At 33.4% G+C, this 24,496-nt stretch overlaps 1 protein-coding gene and 2 long non-coding RNA genes across 4 annotated transcripts in view; all 3 read right to left on the bottom strand.

Annotated features, from left to right (window-relative positions):
* Positions 1 to 1,089: 1,089 nt before the first annotated feature.
* LOC126877015 (uncharacterized) lies at positions 1,090 to 1,799 on the bottom strand. The gene is made up of 3 exons (XR_007694683.1): positions 1,693 to 1,799; positions 1,385 to 1,480; positions 1,090 to 1,308 (listed from the first exon to the last, which is right to left on the bottom strand). It is a non-coding gene; the product is annotated as an uncharacterized LOC126877015 (long non-coding RNA).
* A 296-nt stretch (positions 1,800 to 2,095) lies between these two features.
* LOC126877002 (venom serine protease Bi-VSP-like) overlaps positions 2,096 to 24,496 on the bottom strand; it is a 164,793-nt gene continuing 142,392 nt past the window's right edge. Inside the window, exon 2 of the transcript XR_007694669.1 lies at positions 2,096 to 2,437. The gene's annotated coding sequence lies outside the window, so the exon portion shown is untranslated. The remainder of the gene's footprint in view (positions 2,438 to 24,496) is intronic.
* LOC126877010 (uncharacterized) lies at positions 12,174 to 13,146 on the bottom strand. 2 transcript variants are annotated; one of them, XR_007694677.1, is made up of 3 exons: positions 12,789 to 13,146; positions 12,438 to 12,692; positions 12,174 to 12,366 (listed from the first exon to the last, which is right to left on the bottom strand). It is a non-coding gene; the product is annotated as an uncharacterized LOC126877010 (long non-coding RNA). The 2 variants fall into 2 exon arrangements; XR_007694676.1 differs by having other exon boundaries at positions 12,874 to 13,146.

Below are 24,496 nucleotides of genomic sequence, written 5' to 3'. Positions count from 1 at the left end.
TTCGCGTCTAACAGTTTCCTAATAATAACTACTTCAAAATTACATATGTTCTTGCACGAATTCAAAAGTACGTATGATACAATTACAATTGATTCTAAAATAATAATTATTTAAAGATATTAAGATACTAATTAAACGTTTCACTGTATTTCAAAATCTGGAACAACAAATTTTTATTTATAAAAAATGAAACTGTCTTTATATATTCTTTGTCATGATGCTATTTCTTATTACCGTGTCGACATTTTTTAAAATTCATTTTGTTATCTCTACGCAATAGGAAAATTCATATACTGCTTAATATTTTTTGCATATTATCCATCCACCGCATGATATCTTCTGAAAAATCAAAATATTAATGTTATATTATTACAATGCTTCTTAAATATCAATTTTTGACAAATTTGAAATCCAATATATTTTGCACAATTATTATTTATCAAAAAATTCCAAGTTAGTAACTTTCTTTTCAAATGGCAAATAACATATACTTTGACTTACCTGTAAGTTTTTGTTCCTAATCATCATTTCCTCTTATAGAACATCATTATTGTTCTTATAATTACTACCAGTGTCATAGATATTGTAGTGGCTACAACTGAATTAATAGAAAATGATAAATAACTGTGTATAACACTAACACATAATTGTGTATAACAATGACACATAACTTTTACTTACATATCTGTCGATAAGGGATTACTTACTGTGATATCCTGTTGATGTTTCTTAAGGCACTTGATTAGGTGCGATACGGTATCATTCCTTATGGTATACTGTAGATAAGTATTTTAGAAAATAACAAGAATAAATCTAAATTATTCAGAGGTTCCAGTTTCGGCTTAGACATAAATACAGGACCATTTGCAAAGAAGAAAGGGTGCGTTTCTACAGCCTCGTTATAGTAACCATGAATACCAATCTCTGAATTACTGGTTACTAAACATAAATATCCTATAAAATTTAATATATTTCTTTAATTTTTAATACATACATGAGTTAGTAGTTCTAAATTATGAATCATCCTACCTGTGATATTACGCTTTTCCTTATAATATCATCACTCGAGTGAACAACATTAAGATCATGTAAACCATGTCATCCTATCTTACTGTGAAGATACTTAGTTATGTTATCTAACATTATAAAAATATCATCAAATTCAAGTCCTTTTATTCACATCACATGGCCACGACGATCTGGTTCTTCGTTATATAATGTTCTAAAATTTGTCGTATATATAGGATGTACAAACCGTGATATCAAGGTATCAGTTCTTCCTTCCCAAGGGACAGTTTCATTAAAATTCTGATAGAATTAAAAATTAATTATTAATATTCTAACAATCATATATGTTAAATACGTTATAGTCAACGATATATACCTGAGCGAATGTAGGGGTGATTCCTTGATAATTATAAATGTCATCAGCCCACATCATTGTGCCACTTCTTTGTACTCCAGCCTCTAGATTAACAGCCTAAACAAACATACGAAATTTTATAGAAGCTGTACAAAATATAGTATATATGCGCAATATTGAAGCGTTCAAGGGGATATAAAGGTAATGTACATCACATACACGTGTACTCTCATGCAACAAAATACAATTAGATTTAATAGTATAAGCTCTTTTATTCATCATAATAGATTGGAAATTTAAGTGTCTTACGAGGGTGAGTAAAAAGTTACCCGCTCTGTCGGTGTAGAATTTATTTTAAGCAATTGTCAAAAAAGACATACATCATTTTTTGACATAATCACTCGATTTCTGTATACACTTTGTCCATTTGCCGAAGGACCTTTGTATTTTCTCATTAAAAAATGTTTTGGGCTGAGCTGCGAACCACGAATGCATCGTCGTCTTCACCTTTTCATCAGCTTTTTCGGCATCCATCTCGCACAAACTTTTTAAAATCCAAATCTGTCGTGCACTATTGCATAAGCAGAGCCGTGGCTGATTTGCAAATGATTTGCCACATTATCCAGTGTCACTCGTCTATTCCATAGAGCATAAGTTCATGAGCACGTTCAATGTTGTCATCGTGGATGTGGACGGGCGTCCAGCTGTTTTTTCATAACACTCGTGCGATCTTCTTTGAACTTTTGTGCCCATTCAAACACACTTCGTGACAAAACACTTTCTCCATAATGTGCATTAAATCTTTGATAAATATAGGCATCAAACATAACCTCCGACCACAAGAAACGAATCACAGCATCCTGCACTGTTTTCCTGCAAATCACCATTGCAAAGCGCCATTACTCGCGCAACGGTCACAAACGAATTGACGTAACACAAAGAAACCTGCGCAGCAGCACTGAACAGATATTGACGTCATACGAAGAGTGCAGATGGATCAATACGGTCGACAGAAGTTTTAACTATCTGGAGTGCGGATAAATTTTTACTGAGAGTCGTATAGGAATCTATAATCTGTAAGTACACCTTTGGCTGAATGGAAATTTCTCTTACATATAGTCAAAAATGCTGAAACTGTGTATTGAATTGGAAAGTGATAAAAAATAAGTGAAGTTTCGAGGTTGCATGTGATTGCATGAGTACACAGGACGTTTTTAGCGAATAAAAAATAATTTTGAAAGACACGAGACTTATCTTGTATTTTATGCACTCTCTGTGTCCGAATTTCCAGAAGCTCTCTATCTTATGAAGTGTTTTAGATTAGCCGGAAAATTTTGTACGTACGTACAAGAAGTATACGATCTAAGTGGAATATTCCATTATTCTCTTGATACAACAGAAACGAAATTTACAGAACTTCTCAGAAAGTTGGTTTATTATTACCAAATTTATAGAATTAATATACGTTTATCATCTTTACATACCTAAGTCGTGGAGGTTTATCGTGCGTAAAAAATTAGTGTCGTTTCAAAGTTACATTTCGTACATTTTAAGCCTATAATTTGTAACGTACAAAACAATGTAAATTTGAGCTGTTTCTTATCTCCACAATAAGAAAATCCAACTTTACGTTTTTTATCTAATTAATATACAAAATAAATTGTGAATTGATTCGAGAATATAGGATTTCCCCATTTTCATGATTATCGTGATTTTTGTATAAATATATTTTTTAAGATACTAATAATTAGGTACTTATAAATTAGTATTATCAATTATTTTGCATTTATAATTCCGCCTCTAGTATAAGTGTTAATTGAAAACTAACTTTATGTTTCAAAAAGTACTAGCAAAGTCGTTGAGTAACAAGCCACTGATGCTAACACAAATAGCATTGTCGTAATTAAATATTTCTAAATATTCATTTTTCATTTTGAACCTGTAGAAACAATTTATTATATATACTATTAGCTAAGTAATTGCATATTTAATTAAGTCGAAATATAAAACTTAGTTATTTTAATAATTTAAAAAATAAAAAACTGACAAACATTTCAATTTAATTTATGGTTGGAACAAAAGACAGTTATTCTTCATTAATTGAAATATTGCAATGCAGAGTACTTTCCAAAATACGCCGAGAGTATTCCTGATGGTGAAACGAGCGTTGCTTCATCGAACGCAGCTAAAGAAAACAACATCTATGTAGTTGGTGGTACGATGCCTGAAATAGAGGGCGCTAAATTGTACAATACCTGTACTATTTGGGGTCCCGATGGAACTTTGATAGCAAAACACCGAAAGGTAAGTAATATATTCCTTTATGGCTTTGAATTTGAAAATATTGGGGCGAAGAAAGTGACTCTATCTAGGAATAATTTAGGAATATACATATGTACATACGTATACTATAACCAATTCTATAATTTACGGTTTATAAAATACGTTATGATACGGGAAACGCCCATTTTTGTTGTAATGTGTTTGTGTTGTATAAATTTTTCACATACTTAAAATATTATTATACTTATTTTTTCTCCTTTTTAAACATTATTAAATGATAGGATTTTTTAATAAAAGAAAGTGATAAAAACGCTGTCAGTTATTAAATAAAAAATAATTAAAGTTTAGGAGTTGGTAACTTTGATATTAAATTACAAAAGTTGCAGCAATAGAATTAGCGACTACATTTTTATGTTATTAGGTACATCTATTCGACATCGACATTCCTAATAAGATTACTTTTCGAGAGAGTGATTCACTCAGTCCTGGTAACTCCCTAACGACGTTCGATGTGAAGGGCTGCAAAATAGGTATTGGCATTTGCTATGATATTAGATTCGAGGAAATGGCACGCATTTATCGGAACAAAGGTACAGTAACTTAATCGATCAATACTTAACTAGCAAAAAATTAAATATCTTTCTTAAATATATTCTATATAAAATTAATATAATCTGTAACTCTGTATAAAAAGAAGCTTAATTTAAAAAACCAGTATATTTGCTGAAAATGAAACAAATAAAAGAATTAAAAGCACAATAAGAGGACTGTCCTCGCATATTCAGAAATGATGGAATGTGAACCGTGCAACTACGAAGTTAATTGGTATTCGGTGGCTTCATATTTCCTGCTTCTCTGGGTTAGGTTGCCAAATGCTGATATATCCAGCGGCATTCAATATGACCACTGGACCACTGCACTGGTCATTACTTCAGCGTTTCAGAGCGAATGATAATCAATTATACGTTGCCTGCATATCACCGGCTCGTGTTCCTTAAGCAAGTTACGTCGCATGGGGACATACACAGTTGACCAATCCCTGGGGAAAGATTCTTTACGATTTGGAAACTCAAGAGAATATGGCAGTCACCGATATCGGTAATTTACAGCTTAAAATTAAAAGCGAGAGATCCATGATGTAATTAATTTTTAGTCTCGTTAATTTATCGATTTAGCCATCTTCCTCTGTATTTGTTGAATTTATTAGTAAGCATTACTTATTACTTCGTATGTTTCTTTTTTCTATCAGATCTAAAAGTTGTTGAGGAAGTAAGGGCTCAGATACCTACATTTTCTCAGAGACGTACAGATTTGTACGACACTGTCTGTAAGAAGGAGTAACTCTACACTAAAACAGAAAATGTTTTTTTATAATATTTCTACTACGATATCCTTTTTTTGTGAATTATTACTAATTTCTTATCATTTGTACTAAATGAATGACTCAATTAAGAAAACCAAAACGTTATAAATAATAATCTGTATATTTTGTGTATCAACATGTAATTGGATATTATAATAATATAGGAATGCTATAATAATATAGGATAATAATATAGGAGAATAGTAATATAGAAAAAAACTACATGCTTTTAAACACCTTTAATATCGATCACATAAATTGTTATAATTCACAATGATTACGCATACATAAAAGACCCCTTGATAGTAAAATTTACGATCAAAAGGCAATTACGTATCGTTTAACAACATTTAATTTATAACACCTTTTAAACATTTAGACAGATTAACACATAACACTTCTTATATATAAACATCAATTCGAAGTTATCAGCTTGGAGAAATTGGTCGATTAATACCTGTAGATTGTCTGTCTCGATGAAAGACTTAAAGAGAGCAAAAACATGATAATGCCGCTAATATAATATTCCTTCTTTCTTGTATCTGTCTGCCTCTCAGGTCGTTTTACTAATTACAATAAGTAATTTCGCCTTCTTTGCGCTCTCTTTTAACGCATTCGAGACCGAAAGAAATTCATATCAGTCAGTAGGCAAGGGTATAGTATACATATTTTATATATAACTTATGTAGTAATGTATATATCATGTTAATTTCATATTTTTTTCAATATAGAATTATTATATATATATATATATATATATGACTGTACATAATACATTATAGAATAACATAGTATATAATTTTATATTTTAAAAATATGAGGCATACTATTTAAGATTGTCATCGATTTAAAATCAAAGTATGAAAAGGATACCCTGGAGAGAGTAAAACACAGAATCATTCTAACTAAACATTCAAATCGTAGCGACACCTAGGTATCGTCTTACAATTAAATCTCGGTCTCGAATGGATTAAAATGAAATACATACTTGCAGCTTCAACATCTTCAATATCGAGAAGATTCAAACTTTACAAATAAATGTAAATTGCGATGTAAAACAACGCGATGTAAAAAGGGAAAAAGGAGGAAAGAAGGAACAGGGAAGCAAAGAGAAGAAACGAATTTTTCATTTTCTCTTGCCAGGAATATAAGATGCTAAGTAATCTTCCTAAGTAATCTCCTCCAGCTTTTTCTAGTTTGATCAATAATTATTAGTACATGTTAGGAAAACAAATAGAATTTTTGTTCTCAAGCGAGGTATAATCTAAATTTTGTATGTACACAAAAATGTTAAATATCTGTAATAAACATGGTATAATCAATTTTTTTACATAAAATTATATTGTATAGGCTATTGTTATTTAAACATTTTAAATTGGATGAAGAAAAAAAATGACGCAAATAAAACGTAGGACATTTTAATTAAAGAGACTAATATAGAGATTTATCTACTTAACTGTGATTAAATCATCTCCACTTAACGCTCTACCTCTTCTATTAATTATGCTTCGTTAAACTATGATTACAGAGGATGGGTTTTTTGATAAAATGACATTCTGACAAATATATATAGATCGATATATATAGATATAGATAGACAAATATATAGATTCTTACAACAGTAGTTATGAATGAACAGTAGTTATTGTATCAATTCCGTTCTTCAGAAGCTTCATTTGTGAAAAGACAATTCGCCAGAATATGGATTCACTGTAGTTATAGCTATAGGATTTCAATCTAGTTGACAGACTTGCTTTACGTAGAGAATATCTGTCTCTTGTTCTACCTTATCGCGATTCTCTCCTCATCTTATACGCTTTGTCGAGCAAAGTAATATTGGCATATATCTCGGCTCGGGTTACAATCATTAGTTTCCGCCTAAACGGTTAGAATCACATAGCTCGCGCTCTACTCTCGTTTATTCAACATTCAGGCCATATGGTCGCATGCGACGAGTTTTATGTTAATTCCGACCGATTACAATACCTTTCTTTCGTTTACAAGGAACGACGAGACTGGCAGTTGCGTGATTTCCAATGCAAAAGCCGCGATATCTGCACGATAACCTAACCTCAACCGATTTTGTTGTACTATTCTTACGTGGACTTCGTTTGTACCACTTTCGTAACAAAAATAGAATACGTAGAACACAGCATTCCGTTATGCGATATTGTCGATTCCTAACATCCGAAAAATCAGAGATAATTATTTCCCTACAGTTGTACATTTGTGTGAAAAATTACGAACGTAAAGTTGTTTGGTGCATGCACAGTCCTCCCCTCCGCTGCATTTGCGTGGACATGCTAGAAAGATTCACTTTTCCACGGTGAAACTGTATGTATTATAATTTCATTTTTACAAAGGTCGAACATCCTACTATGCATAAATTTAATATTAATATAAGCAGGTTTCGTGTTAAGTATTACATCTGACGTATAAGCACACGTGTGTACGAGCCTTGGTTTTAAATGTCTTATAGTAGACACCGAAAAGATTATTCAGTTGGATATCTGACTCAATATCAATATTTTACTAGGAGATAACATGTTAAGAACACGTTGGTGGATGGCATGGGAGATGATGAATGAAGACATACTTCTGTGAGATACATAAAATAGTAGTCAGAACGTATTTTGGCGCTTGGGGACAGCAACAGCTTTTTTTTTTTTTTTTATTTATTTGTTGGAATTACAATCAATTCTCGCGTTGAGAATTTTCAGTAATTTTTCTGGCGTGGCGCAGTGACATGGCTGTTTATTTACAATAAGTTAATACTTATTATAGATAGGTATAATTTATAAGTATTATAAGTAAGTGCATTAGCTTAATTTGGATAATTAAATGAATCTAACGTTTAGGTCTAGCGGGTAGTGCCTCTTCAGCCTGCGAATCTGGTCCGTCGTATCGAGTAGTCCAGTGATTAGGGGGTTTCGGTGTTTCTTGACTCTTTTGCTATATCTGTCGCTATATTTTGCTATTTCCTCTTTGACTGTAGGTATCTTGAGGTCGCGATGGATGGTTTCGTTGGTAACATACCAAGGTGCGTCTATTAAGGCTCTTAGCGTTTTCGATTGGAATCGTTGTAGTATTTCGATGTTGGAGTTACTTGCTGTTCCCCATCGCTTCCTATATCCCTATATTCCGTACTTGCTTCGCTTGGTACTTTTATAATTTTCGCAGTTACAATAAAAAATTTAATTCTTAACAGATTAAAGATTTAACCTCTTGCTTTATAGTGTACAATAATTTTTTTTTTTTTTTTTTGTATAGGTTATGTGATCCATAGTTTGAGTAAGCAGTACACACACACACACACACACACACACACACACACACACACACACACACACACACACACACACACACACACACACACACACACACACACACACACACACACACACACACACACACACACACACACACACACACACACATTTACGTGACAAGCTTTCATTTCAATCTATATTTAAGATTAATATTTTATCAGTTTCTGTTCGTAACAACATCGAAGTAGTCAATAAGTTTGAGGAGTATAATTAAGGAAGCTATGAAGCAAGAGGTTAAGAACAAATTCTGAAAGAGGTTATGTACAACTCAGTAGTACTGCTTTACATTACTTTGCGAATTACTTTTCAAGCATAAAAATAGTTTAACAGCCACTTATAGTTACTTCCTTACCATTACATTCATTAAATTCGTTTGATTATGTAAACTAAATAACCACGCTGACCAGCCTCTTATTTAAAATAGAATTATTTTGTCATATATCCAACAGTTTACTTTCTCTTCGTAAATATTATTAATAATTTTATCAATTTCGTATACTTCCATCCTTCGTATAAGTGACAATAAATCAGAAGAGCTTCATAGCAATATTGAACAACATACAGTCAACTACAGCACCATTAGATACATCCACCATACAGTCAACTACAACACCATTAGATAACAGCAATACAATAGATTATTATTTTCTACGTGTCATTGATTCATCATCATCATTTTCCATTTTTTTAGCATATGTAAAAACGTATCTGACGTAATCTTACCTCGCTCTTTGAGTACAAAAATCCATTCAAATGAAACAAAGGGAAAAGAAATAAGAAAACAAACACTCACATACGAATCTTCATTACATAACTGTATGTACTCCTCGAGGTATAATTACTCAGACACGTTACAGCGTACCTTCTTCGTTCCCTGATGGCTGATGTTGATCGTTGACGTTTATAGTGAAAGAATTTCGTCAACGGCGCCATCTGGATCCCTGTTGAAAAATTAAACTAGCCGCAACAGCACCATTAAGCTCATCACCCAGAGTAGCTTTTGTTGCTGAGTCGTGGAGGAATTATTATCATCAACGACATAAACTTTACCAGTTCCGGTAACGTTCTTCAGATGGTCCAGGCATTCGAACTCGCAACATCGCTTTCCAAGACGAAATTTTTTGCATGTCTGTAGTAAAAAGAAATCGATCAATTGTACAGATCAATCGTCACTCGACTGCTCGAGAATTCAGATCATCCAGAGAATAGAATAGAGACGTGGAAAAATGTAGTGCGATCATCGCAGTGGGAGGAAATAGGGGGATAGGGACCAAATGAATGAACGAGATGTTAAGGACAACTGACGATAACTTCTTCTTTTGTCGGGAATTGCATGTTTGTGAATGGTTTGTGGGTGGTTAGGTGGAGAGAATTGAAGAGTTTGGAGGTGACTGGAAGAGTGTTTTGGGCAAGGTAGATTGCAGAATGGTTGCGGTAGCATTGTGTTAATTATGGGTTTGTACATGTAATCTTTGTATGTATCACTACATACAACCTAACGTATATTTTTAATAATACATCAGAGTTTTAGTTATTTCATAGCTATGAATTTTATACTCTATAATCTTGACGTTTTATTTCACAGAAGCGTTTGAATATCCATAAAAATTAAATGAACCAATGTATTCATTATCTTATAGAGAAGATATATTATTTTTAATTATGTTCCAATTATTTATCATGATCCTGATTTCCTTATTCTGAAAATTTGAAAGGAAGTTTTGTAGTTTGATACTTTCAGCGACAAAGGGTCAATATTGCTTTAGTATATTTCGTCACATATACATGTATATCTATATGAATTGAGGACTGCTTCTATTTCTATGATAAGAGTATTACGGTGTTAAGCTCATATGTTTCTGTTTCTCCACTCGCGCTGCGCCATAATATCCTTTGATATTTCCGATCCTCTGGTCGTACGAGGAATTGCCGATACATTTTCTCGATGTCGCCAGTGAGTACGTACTGATGAGCGCGGAATCTAATTAATATACAAAATAAATTGTGAATTGATTCGAGAATATAGGATTTCCCCATTTTCATGATTATCGTGATTTTTGTATAAATATATTTTTTAAGATACTAATAATTAGGTACTTATAAATTAGTATTATCAATTATTTTGCATTTATAATTCCGCCTCTAGTATAAGTGTTAATTGAAAACTAACTTTATGTTTCAAAAAGTACTAGCAAAGTCGTTGAGTAACAAGCCACTGATGCTAACACAAATAGCATTGTCGTAATTAAATATTTCTAAATATTCATTTTTCATTTTGAACCTGTAGAAACAATTTATTATATATACTATTAGCTAAGTAATTGCATATTTAATTAAGTCGAAATATAAAACTTAGTTATTTTAATAATTTAAAAAATAAAAAACTGACAAACATTTCAATTTAATTTATGGTTGGAACAAAAGACAGTTATTCTTCATTAATTGAAATATTGCAATGCAGAGTACTTTCCAAAATACGCCGAGAGTATTCCTGATGGTGAAACGAGCGTTGCTTCATCGAACGCAGCTAAAGAAAACAACATCTATGTAGTTGGTGGTACGATGCCTGAAATAGAGGGCGCTAAATTGTACAATACCTGTACTATTTGGGGTCCCGATGGAACTTTGATAGCAAAACACCGAAAGGTAAGTAATATATTCCTTTATGGCTTTGAATTTGAAAATATTGGGGTGAAGAAAGTGACTCTATCTAGGAATAATTTAGGAATATACATATGTACATACGTATACTATAACCAATTCTATAATTTACGGTTTATAAAATACGAAAACACAATAAGAAAATCCAACTTTACGTTTTTTACACAATGATATTTATGGAACAGTAATATCATATTATTGCATCGCTTGGAGAATGAAGTCAAGGTACGATGTGACCCTAGTGTAAACGCTGGGATACCCAGCTGTGCCGTACTTATAAGCATAAGACACAATACCTATTAAATACGAGGTTAATTCATGTTGTATCAGCAGTGGTCCGCCGCGGTCAGCCTGAAAGGATCGTTAAATTTTTAATCAAAGATACTGAAATATATCGATCGAATTGTATTGAAATTATACTTATATACAGTAATAATCTTCTATTGATTTGTGTATTGAAATACTCCAATTTATAACGTACATGTTATATGTATTTTGAGCAAAACTAAGATTAGAAGGAAATTAGATTAAATACCATAACGAGGTGTGAGAAGTGGGCAAAACTATTAAATTGTGTTTATCTATTATTTTTAATGTTTAAGACGTCGATTTGATGTTAATTCGAATCGACGTGTCTTCAGATACCGTATAGTTTGTAGTAACTCTGTAACTTAATTACCGTACAAGAATCCTCTCCACCCTGAGCATGTTCGGCGCATATTATACCATCAGTGATATCAGGTGCATTAGGAAATTTGGAATAAGCTATTTTGCATTCGGCGTTCTTAATCACTGGCATTTGTACTTCCATTAATGCATTACGTCGTGGTCGTCCTACGAAGAAAATAAGAAAGATATTTAAGACTGGAACTATTTAATTTTATTATAAAATTGATATCACTTACTATATCTTAATGCTCCCGATCCAGCAACAAGGGGGTTATAGCCGACGAAGTTGCTCTTTCGTAGGGGCTCTTTCGTACAAATGGGATATACGTACCCTGAAAAATAAAAAAATAAATGAAAATGCAGGAAACGAATGACCAAAAGTATGAGAAAGAATTATACACGCTTTATGACACAATATATGTGTACAGTAAGAAATTTCAGGATATGATACTTCAGTAATACTCAATAGCATATATATATATATATATTTGAGGACTTACTCGAAAATGGCACCTCCTCCACCAATCTAAGAATGGCAATATTATGATTGTGTATGTTTTCTATTCCATCCATATGTGCACAATGTGCTGCGGTCAAAACATGCCTAGCCGATATCAGGGAACCTCCGCACTTCCATAGTGGTTTGTCTGGGTTTCGGGGATTACGAAAACCTAATGCAGCGATCCATGGCCAAGCGCCTAAAATGCAATAGTCATAGTTGTGAATATACATAATTTGTTCTCACATAACGGGTAACAACGATTATTACCTATTCGATATTCGATCATACAGCAGACGATAAGTACATACGTACAAATACTCTGAAATAGAGATTTGATAAAGACAGAAATTAAATTTTTATTCCAGTGGAATACAAATTATTAAATAATTCTATATAATTTCTATTTGAACTATACTGAACTATAAAGTTCAAACGTGTAATTTCTGCCCTAACAGTTTTTGATCTCTATCCATATTATTACTCCTATATCAATTTTTTATTTCAAGCAAAAAGATACTCTTCCTAACATGAAGTAAAAGAAAGAAATAATTCAAGTTAATAAGTAAAGTTACTACCGATAAAATCATAGCATTATTATTTAGTCTAATTGAAATGTACATTGATGTGCTGTTTAATGCCTTTAAAGTTCATTCTTTGCAGTAAATGGCTTATTATTAATCGGAAAGAAAGACATAAAACGTACCAAGTTCAGCTGGTTTACCATCGACCACCCTGGTATGAGAGACGTTGCTAAAACCACAGTATGGTGGTCGCAAAGCCTTATACTTATACACAGTTTTTATTAAAATTTCTCTCTTCTCTTTGTTTGGATCGTTCGGACAGCAAACGATCGTAACATTGCCCTGGTATCTGCACACTGATCGTCTATAAAAATCGGTGGCTGTACGGTACTGTATCTGCCATATTTCTTGCAGAGGTTTACATTTTCTGTAGTCAAGGCACCTGCCTTCTTGATTGTCCGGTGTGGTACATTCTGGATCAAACAATTTTAAAACATTTATACAGTTCAAAGATGCGTAAGAAAGCGACACCGATTACTCAACTTTCGAAGTAAAAGGCCGATCAAGTCCACCGGATTGCCCTACAGACACGTATTAATCCGTAAGAGTTAGTCATCATGTTGATAATAATTATCTAAAGAAACTTTTCACGTGAAAATATAAAATTTTAATTGATTAGATATTGTGTTAGCCATACTTAAGAAAGAAAATGAAAATGAATGAAATGAAAGAAAAGGACTACCTTCAACCTCATGTTTTAAATAAACACTTTGTCAGTTTTGCGGTAAATAAATTCTTAGGAATTCAGGACAGTTTTTAGTGAATCATTTTGTTTCGACCGTTCGCGGAGAGACGCGATCGCGAGATAGCACGTCAACGAGAGTTGTAAGTTCCCGTTACGATTAAATAATCGACGCCACGAACTGATCGATCCCCTTATTTCGATTATGATAATAAGGGTAGTTCAACGAAATTCCACAGAATTAACACAAATAAATTAATGTTTATTTCAACAACTTATTAACTAGAAAGATATAAATGGAACAAAAAAAATGTAACTGCGTTTTGGTTGATAAGTAATGCGCGACATACCACATGTGTTGACGGTTCGACATCTCGAAAAGTTCTGAACGCCTTTCGATTTTTTTCGTTTTTTCTGGAAGGCGACCCCCACTACGTTCGGATCACGCCACATTCTTTTACGCGAGGTAAAATACGGGCCACGAGTCGACGTTTCTGGAAGTCGCCCTGCTTAATGAACCATGCGCTTGCCACTACAATGTTTGTTTGCCGGGCAGACACGACGATCCGTCTGCGACATTATAGTGCCGCGATCGATAGTTAAGAATATGACCTATGGTAAGCCGCATGGCGTAACATTCTCCCCCCGTTGAGAGGGTACCGATCAAACTAGGGAGGTGTGGTTGAAGTTCCCATCTTATTTCGTCTCGGTGGCTAGTTGTTCGGGTTTCTCGAGATCGGGTTGAATTGGCAGTGGGACAAGCCTTTTGACGCCCCGATCCAAAATGCTCTTTGCCGTCTGAACTGTAGCTGTCCGGATGACACCATCGGCGCCTGGATGAATCTTGATAACTCGGCCCAGAGGCCAATGCATGGAGGGAACGTTGTCCTCTCTGAGGATGACGATTGTGCCCTTTTGGATGCTGTGTCCACCCTTGCTCCATTTATTGCGGTTGGTTAGCTCGTTCAAATACTCCTTATGCCAGCGGTTCCAAAAATGTTGTTTAAGCTGTTGGATATGCTGCCATTTGGAGAGTCGGTTCGATGGAATGTCCCTGAAATCTCGATCACGTAAGCACATTAATGAATCGCCAATGAGGAAATGTCCGGGAGTGAGGGCTAGGAGATCATTTGGATCGGTGGAGATAGAAGTTAGAGGGCGGGAATTGAGGACTGCTTCTATTTCTATGATAAGAGTATTACGGTGTTAAGCTCATATGTTTCTGTTTCTCCACTCGCGCTGCGCCATAATATCCTTTGATATTTCCGATCCTCTGGTCGTACGAGGAATTGCCGATACATTTTCTCGATGTCGCCAGTGAGTACGTACTGATGAGCGCGGAATCTAATTAATATGCAAAATAAATTGTGAATTGATTCGAGAATATAGGATTTCCCCATTTTCATGATTATCGTGATTTTTGTATAAATATATTTTTTAAGATACTAATAATTAGGTACTTATAAATTAGTATTATCAATTATTTTGCATTTATAATTCCGCCTCTAGTATAAGTGTTAATTGAAAACTAACTTTATGTTTGAAAAAGTACTAGCAAAGTCGTTGAGTAACAAGCCACTGATGCTAACACAAATAGCATTGTCGTAATTAAATATTTCTAAATATTCATTTTTCATTTTGAACCTGTAGAAACAATTTATTATATATACTATTAGCTAAGTAATTGCATATTTAATTAAGTCGAAATATAAAACTTAGTTATTTTAATAATTTAAAAAATAAAAAACTGACAAACATTTCAATTTAATTTATGGTTGGAACAAAAGACAGTTATTTTTCATTAATTGAAATATTGCAATGCAGAGTACTTTCCAAAATACGCCGAGAGTATTCCTGATGGTGAAACGAGCGTTGCTTCATCGAACGCAGCTAAAGAAAACAACATCTATGTAGTTGGTGGTACGATGCCTGAAATAGGGGGCGATAAATTGTACAATACCTGTACTATTTGGGGTCCCGATGGAACTTTGATAGCAAAACACCGAAAGGTAAGTAATATATTCCTTTATGGCTTTGAATTTGAAAATATTGGGGCGAAGAAAGTGACTCTATCTAGGAATAATTTAGGAATATACATATGTACATACGTATACTATAACCAATTCTATAATTTACGGTTTATAAAATACGTTATGATACGGGAAACGCCCATTTTTGTTGTAATGTGTTTGTGTTGTATAAATTTTTCACATACTTAAAATATTATTATACTTATTTTTTCTCCTTTTTAAACATTATTAAATGATAGGATTTTTTAATAAAAGAAAGTGATAAAAACGCTGTCAGTTATTAAATAAAAAATAATTAAAGTTTAGGAGTTGGTAACTTTGATATTAAATTACAAAAGTTGCAGCAATAGAATTAGCGACCACATTTTTATGTTATTAGGTACATCTATTCGACATCGACATTCCTAATAAGATTACTTTTCGAGAGAGTGATTCACTCAGTCCTGGTAACTCCCTAACGACGTTCGATGTGAAGGGCTGCAAAATAGGTATTGGCATTTGCTATGATATTAGATTCGAGGAAATGGCACGCATTTATCGGAACAAAGGTACAGTAACTTAATCGATCAATACTTAACTAGCAAAAAATTAAATATCTTTCTTAAATATATTCTATATAAAATTAATATAATCTGTAACTCTGTATAAAAAGAAGCTTAATTTAAAAAACCAGTATATTTGCTGAAAATGAAACAAATAAAAGAATTAAAAGCACAATAAGAGGACTGTCCTCGCATATTCAGAAATGATGGAATGTGAACCGTGCAACTACGAAGTTAATTGGTATTCGGTGGCTTCATATTTCCTGCTTCTCTGGGTTAGGTTGCCAAATGCTGATATATCCAGCGGCATTCAATATGACCACTGGACCACTGCACTGGTCATTACTTCAGCGTTTCAGAGCGAATGATAATCAATTATACGTTGCCTGCATATCACCGGCTCGTGTTCCTTAAGCAAGTTACGTCGCATGGGGACATACACAGTTGACCAATCCCTGGGGAAAGATTCTTTACGATTTGGAAACTCAAGAGAATATGGCAGTCACCGATATCGGTAATTTACAGCTTAAAATTAAAAGCGAGAGATCCATGATGTAATTAATTTTTAGTCTCGTTAATTTATCGATTTAGCCATCTTCCTCTGTATTTGTTGAATTTATTAGTAAGCATTACTTATTACTTCGTATGTTTCTTTTTTCTATCAGATCTAAAAGTTGTTGAGGAAGTAAGGGCTCAGATACCTACATTTTCTCAGAGACGTACAGATTTGTACGACACTGTCTGTAAGAAGGAGTAACTCTACACTAAAACAGAAAATGTTTTTTTATAATATTTCTACTACGATATCCTTTTTTTGTGAATTATTACTAATTTCTTATCATTTGTACTAAATGAATGACTCAATTAAGAAAACCAAAACGTTATAAATAATAATCTGTATATTTTGTGTATCAACATGTAATTGGATATTATAATAATATAGGAATGCTATAATAATATAGGATAATAATATAGGAGAATAGTAATATAGAAAAAAACTACATGCTTTTAAACACCTTTAATATCGATCACATAAATTGTTATAATTCACAATGATTACGCATACATAAAAGACCCCTTGATAGTAAAATTTACGATCAAAAGGCAATTACGTATCGTTTAACAACATTTAATTTATAACACCTTTTAAACATTTAGACAGATTAACACATAACACTTCTTATATATAAACATCAATTCGAAGTTATCAGCTTGGAGAAATTGGTCGATTAATACCTGTAGATTGTCTGTCTCGATGAAAGACTTAAAGAGAGCAAAAACATGATAATGCCGCTAATATAATATTCCTTCTTTCTTGTATCTGTCTGCCTCTCAGGTCGTTTTACTAATTACAATAAGTAATTTCGCCTTCTTTGCGCTCTCTTTTAACGCATTCGAGACCGAAAGAAATTCATATCAGTCAGTAGGCAAGGGTATAGTATACATATTTTATATATAACTTATGTAGTAATGTATATATCATGTTAATTTCATATTTTTTTCAATATAGAATTATTATATATATATATATATATATATGACTGTACATAATACATTATAGAATAACATAGTATATAATTTTATATTTTAAAAATATGAGGCATACTATTTAAGATTGTCATCGATTTAAAATCAAAGTATGAAAAGGATACCCTGGAGAGAGTAAAACACAGAATCATTCTAACTAAACATTCAAATCGTAGCGACACCTAGGTATCGTCTTACAATTAAATCTCGGTCTCGAATGGATTAAAATGAAATACATACTTGCAGCTTCAACATCTTCAATATCGAGAAGATTCAAACTTTACAAATAAATGTAAATTGCGATGTAAAACAACGCGATGTAAAAAGGGAAAAAGGAGGAAAGAAGGAACAGGGAAGCAAAGAGAAGAAACGAATTTTTCATTTTCTCTTGCCAGGAATATAAGATGCTAAGTAATCTTCCTAAGTAATCTCCTCCAGCTTTTTCTAGTTTGATCAATAATTATTAGTACATGTTAGGAAAACAAATAGAATTTTTGTTCTCAAGCGAGGTATAATCTAAATTTTGTATGTACACAAAAATGTTAAATATCTGTAATAAACATGGTATAATCAATTTTTTTACATAAAATTATATTGTATAGGCTATTGTTATTTAAACATTTTAAATTGGATGAAGAAAAAAAATGACGCAAATAAAACGTAGGACATTTTAATTAAAGAGACTAATATAGAGATTTATCTACTTAACTGTGATTAAATCATCTCCACTTAACGCTCTACCTCTTCTATTAATTATGCTTCGTTAAACTATGATTACAGAGGATGGGTTTTTTGATAAAATGACATTCTGACAAATATATATAGATCGATATATATAGATATAGATAGACAAATATATAGATTCTTACAACAGTAGTTATGAATGAACAGTAGTTATTGTATCAATTCCGTTCTTCAGAAGCTTCATTTGTGAAAAGACAATTCGCCAGAATATGGATTCACTGTAGTTATAGCTATAGGATTTCAATCTAGTTGACAGACTTGCTTTACGTAGAGAATATCTGTCTCTTGTTCTACCTTATCGCGATTCTCTCCTCATCTTATACGCTTTGTCGAGCAAAGTAATATTGGCATATATCTCGGCTCGGGTTACAATCATTAGTTTCCGCCTAAACGGTTAGAATCACATAGCTCGCGCTCTACTCTCGTTTATTCAACATTCAGGCCATATGGTCGCATGCGACGAGTTTTATGTTAATTCCGACCGATTACAATACCTTTCTTTCGTTTACAAGGAACGACGAGACTGGCAGTTGCGTGATTTCCAATGCAAAAGCCGCGATATCTGCACGATAACCTAACCTCAACCGATTTTGTTGTACTATTCTTACGTGGACTTCGTTTGTACCACTTTCGTAACAAAAATAGAATACGTAGAACACAGCATTCCGTTATGCGATATTGTCGATTCCTAACATCCGAAAAATCAGAGATAATTATTTCCCTACAGTTGTACATTTGTGTGAAAAATTACGAACGTAAAGTTGTTTGGTGCATGCACAGTCCTCCCCTCCGCTGCATTTGCGTGGACATGCTAGAAAGATTCACTTTTCCACGGTGAAACTGTATGTATTATAATTTCATTTTTACAAAGGTCGAACATCCTACTATGCATAAATTTAATATTAATATAAGCAGGTTTCGTGTTAAGTATTACATCTGACGTATAAGCACACGTGTGTACGAGCCTTGGTTTTAAATGTCTTATAGTAGACACCGAAAAGATTATTCAGTTGGATATCTGACTCAATATCAATATTTTACTAGGAGATAACATGTTAAGAACACGTTGGTGGATGGCATGGGAGATGATGAATGAAGACATACTTCTGTGAGATACATAAAATAGTAGTCAGAACGTATTTTGGCGCTTGGGGACAGCAACAGCTTTTTTTTTTTTTTTTATTTATTTGTTGGAATTACAATCAATTCTCGCGTTGAGAATTTTCAGTAATTTTTCTGGCGTGGCGCAGTGACATGGCTGTTTATTTACAATAAGTTAATACTTATTATAGATAGGTATAATTTATAAGTATTATAAGTAAGTGCATTAGCTTAATTTGGATAATTAAATGAATCTAACGTTTAGGTCTAGCGGGTAGTGCCTCTTCAGCCTGCGAATCTGGTCCGTCGTATCGAGTAGTCCAGTGATTAGGGGGTTTCGGTGTTTCTTGACTCTTTTGCTATATCTGTCGCTATATTTTGCTATTTCCTCTTTGACTGTAGGTATCTTGAGGTCGCGATGGATGGTTTCGTTGGTAACATACCAAGGTGCGTCTATTAAGGCTCTTAGCGTTTTCGATTGGAATCGTTGTAGTATTTCGATGTTGGAGTTACTTGCTGTTCCCCATCGCTTCCTATATCCCTATATTCCGTACTTGCTTCGCTTGGTACTTTTATAATTTTCGCAGTTACAATAAAAAATTTCTTAACAGATTAAAGATTTAACCTCTTGCTTTATAGTGTACAATAATTTTTTTTTTTTTTTTTTGTATAGGTTATGTGATCCATAGTTTGAGTAAGCAGTACACACACACACACACACACACACACACACACACACACACACACACACACACACACACACACACACACACACACACACACACACACACACACACACACACACACACACACACACACACACACACACACACACACACACACACACACACACACACACACACACACACACACACACACACACACACACACACACACACACACACACACACACACACACACACACACACACACACACACACACACACACACACACACACACACACACACACACACACACACACACACACACACACACACACACACACACACACACACACACACACACACACACACACACACACACACACACACACACACACACACACACACACACACACACACACACACACACACACACACACACACACACACACACACACACACACACACACACACACACACACACACACACACACACACATTTACGTGACAAGCTTTCATTTCAATCTATATTTAAGATTAATATTTTATCAGTTTCTGTTCGTAACAACATCGAAGTAGTCAATAAGTTTGAGGAGTATAATTAAGGAAGCTATGAAGCAAGAGGTTAAGAACAAATTCTGAAAGAGGTTATGTACAACTCAGTAGTACTGCTTTACATTACTTTGCGAATTACTTTTCAAGCATAAAAATAGTTTAACAGCCACTTATAGTTACTTCCTTACCATTACATTCATTAAATTCGTTTGATTATGTAAACTAAATAACCACGCTGACCAGCCTCTTATTTAAAATAGAATTATTTTGTCATATATCCAACAGTTTACTTTCTCTTCGTAAATATTATTAATAATTTTATCAATTTCGTATACTTCCATCCTTCGTATAAGTGACAATAAATCAGAAGAGCTTCATAGCAATATTGAACAACATACAGTCAACTACAGCACCATTAGATACATCCACCATACAGTCAACTACAACACCATTAGATAACAGCAATACAATAGATTATTATTTTCTACGTGTCATTGATTCATCATCATCATTTTCCATTTTTTTAGCATATGTAAAAACGTATCTGACGTAATCTTACCTCGCTCTTTGAGTACAAAAATCCATTCAAATGAAACAAAGGGAAAAGAAATAAGAAAACAAACACTCACATACGAATCTTCATTACATAACTGTATGTACTCCTCGAGGTATAATTACTCAGACACGTTACAGCGTACCTTCTTCGTTCCCTGATGGCTGATGTTGATCGTTGACGTTTATAGTGAAAGAATTTCGTCAACGGCGCCATCTGGATCCCTGTTGAAAAATTAAACTAGCCGCAACAGCACCATTAAGCTCATCACCCAGAGTAGCTTTTGTTGCTGAGTCGTGGAGGAATTATTATCATCAACGACATAAACTTTACCAGTTCCGGTAACGTTCTTCAGATGGTCCAGGCATTCGAACTCGCAACATCGCTTTCCAAGACGAAATTTTTTGCATGTCTGTAGTAAAAAGAAATCGATCAATTGTACAGATCAATCGTCACTCGACTGCTCGAGAATTCAGATCATCCAGAGAATAGAATAGAGACGTGGAAAAATGTAGTGCGATCATCGCAGTGGGAGGAAATAGGGGGATAGGGACCAAATGAATGAACGAGATGTTAAGGACAACTGACGATAAGTTCTTCTTTTGTCGGGAATTGCATGTTTGTGAATGGTTTGTGGGTGGTTAGGTGGAGAGAATTGAAGAGTTTGGAGGTGACTGGAAGAGTGTTTTGGGCAAGGTAGATTGCAGAATGGTTGCGGTAGCATTGTGTTAATTATGGGTTTGTACATGTAATCTTTGTATGTATCACTACATACAACCTAACGTATATTTTTAATAATACATCAGAGTTTTAGTTATTTCATAGCTATGAATTTTATACTCTATAATCTTGACGTTTTATTTCACAGAAGCGTTTGAATATCCATAAAAATTAAATGAACCAATGTATTCATTATCTTATAGAGAAGATATATTATTTTTAATTATGTTCCAATTATTTATCATGATCCTGATTTCCTTATTCTGAAAATTTGAAAGGAAGTTTTGTAGTTTGATACTTTCAGCGACAAAGGGTCAATATTGCTTTAGTATATTTCGTCACATATACATGTATATCTATATGAATTGAGGACTGCTTCTATTTCTATGATAAGAGTATTACGGTGTTAAGCTCATATGTTTAAGCTCATATGTTTCTGTTTCTCCACTCGCGCTGCGCCATAATATCCTTTGATATTTCCGATCCTCTGGTCGTACGAGGAATTGCCGATACATTTTCTCGATGTCGCCAGTGAGTACGTACTGATGAGCGCGGAATCTAATTAATATACAAAATAAATTGTGAATTGATTCGAGAATATAGGATTTCCCCATTTTCATGATTATCGTGATTTTTGTATAAATATATTTTTTAAGATACTAATAATTAGGTACTTATAAATTAGTATTATCAATTATTTTGCATTTATAATTCCGCCTCTAGTATAAGTGTTAATTGAAAACTAACTTTATGTTTCAAAAAGTACTAGCAAAGTCGTTGAGTAACAAGCCACTGATGCTAACACAAATAGCATTGTCGTAATTAAATATTTCTAAATATTCATTTTTCATTTTGAACCTGTAGAAACAATTTATTATATATACTATTAGCTAAGTAATTGCATATTTAATTAAGTCGAAATATAAAACTTAGTTATTTTAATAATTTAAAAAATAAAAAACTGACAAACATTTCAATTTAATTTATGGTTGGAACAAAAGACAGTTATTCTTCATTAATTGAAATATTGCAATGCAGAGTACTTTCCAAAATACGCCGAGAGTATTCCTGATGGTGAAACGAGCGTTGCTTCATCGAACGCAGCTAAAGAAAACAACATCTATGTAGTTGGTGGTACGATGCCTGAAATAGAGGGCGCTAAATTGTACAATACCTGTACTATTTGGGGTCCCGATGGAACTTTGATAGCAAAACACCGAAAGGTAAGTAATATATTCCTTTATGGCTTTGAATTTGAAAATATTGGGGTGAAGAAAGTGACTCTATCTAGGAATAATTTAGGAATATACATATGTACATACGTATACTATAACCAATTCTATAATTTACGGTTTATAAAATACGTTATGATACGGGAAACGCCCATTTTTGTTGTAATGTGTTTGTGTTGTATAAATTTTTCACATACTTAAAATATTATTATACTTATTTTTTCTCCTTTTTAAACATTATTAAATGATAGGATTTTTTAATAAAAGAAAGTGATAAAAACGCTGTCAGTTATTAAATAAAAAATAATTAAAGTTTAGGAGTTGGTAACTTTGATATTAAATTACAAAAGTTGCAGCAATAGAATTAGCGACTACATTTTTATGTTATTAGGTACATCTATTCGACATCGACATTCCTAATAAGATTACTTTTCGAGAGAGTGATTCACTCAGTCCTGGTAACTCCCTAACGACGTTCGATGTGAAGGGCTGCAAAATAGGTATTGGCATTTGCTATGATATTAGATTCGAGGAAATGGCACGCATTTATCGGAACAAAGGTACAGTAACTTAATCGATCAATACTTAACTAGCAAAAAATTAAATATCTTTCTTAAATATATTCTATATAAAATTAATATAATCTGTAACTCTGTATAAAAAGAAGCTTAATTTAAAAAACCAGTATATTTGCTGAAAATGAAACAAATAAAAGAATTAAAAGCACAATAAGAGGACTGTCCTCGCATATTCAGAAATGATGGAATGTGAACCGTGCAACTACGAAGTTAATTGGTATTCGGTGGCTTCATATTTCCTGCTTCTCTGGGTTAGGTTGCCAAATGCTGATATATCCAGCGGCATTCAATATGACCACTGGACCACTGCACTGGTCATTACTTCAGCGTTTCAGAGCGAATGATAATCAATTATACGTTGCCTGCATATCACCGGCTCGTGTTCCTTAAGCAAGTTACGTCGCATGGGGACATACACAGTTGACCAATCCCTGGGGAAAGATTCTTTACGATTTGGAAACTCAAGAGAATATGGCAGTCACCGATATCGGTAATTTACAGCTTAAAATTAAAAGCGAGAGATCCATGATGTAATTAATTTTTAGTCTCGTTAATTTATCGATTTAGCCATCTTCCTCTGTATTTGTTGAATTTATTAGTAAGCATTACTTATTACTTCGTATGTTTCTTTTTTCTATCAGATCTAAAAGTTGTTGAGGAAGTAAGACAAGACGAAATTTTTTGCATGTCTGTAGTAAAAAGAAATCGAATCTGGTCCGTCGTATCGAGTAGTCCAGTGATTAGGGGGTTTCGGTGTTTGTTGACTCTTTTGCTATATCTGTCGCTATATTTTGCTATTTCCTCTTTGACTGTAGGTA

Source organism: Bombus huntii, unplaced genomic scaffold (assembly GCF_024542735.1).
Source record: "Bombus huntii isolate Logan2020A unplaced genomic scaffold, iyBomHunt1.1 ctg00000110.1, whole genome shotgun sequence".
In the NCBI taxonomy this organism is placed as follows: domain Eukaryota; kingdom Metazoa; phylum Arthropoda; class Insecta; order Hymenoptera; family Apidae; genus Bombus; species Bombus huntii.
Note: the sequence above shows the minus strand (reverse complement) of the source record. Positions and strands in the feature narration are given on the sequence as shown.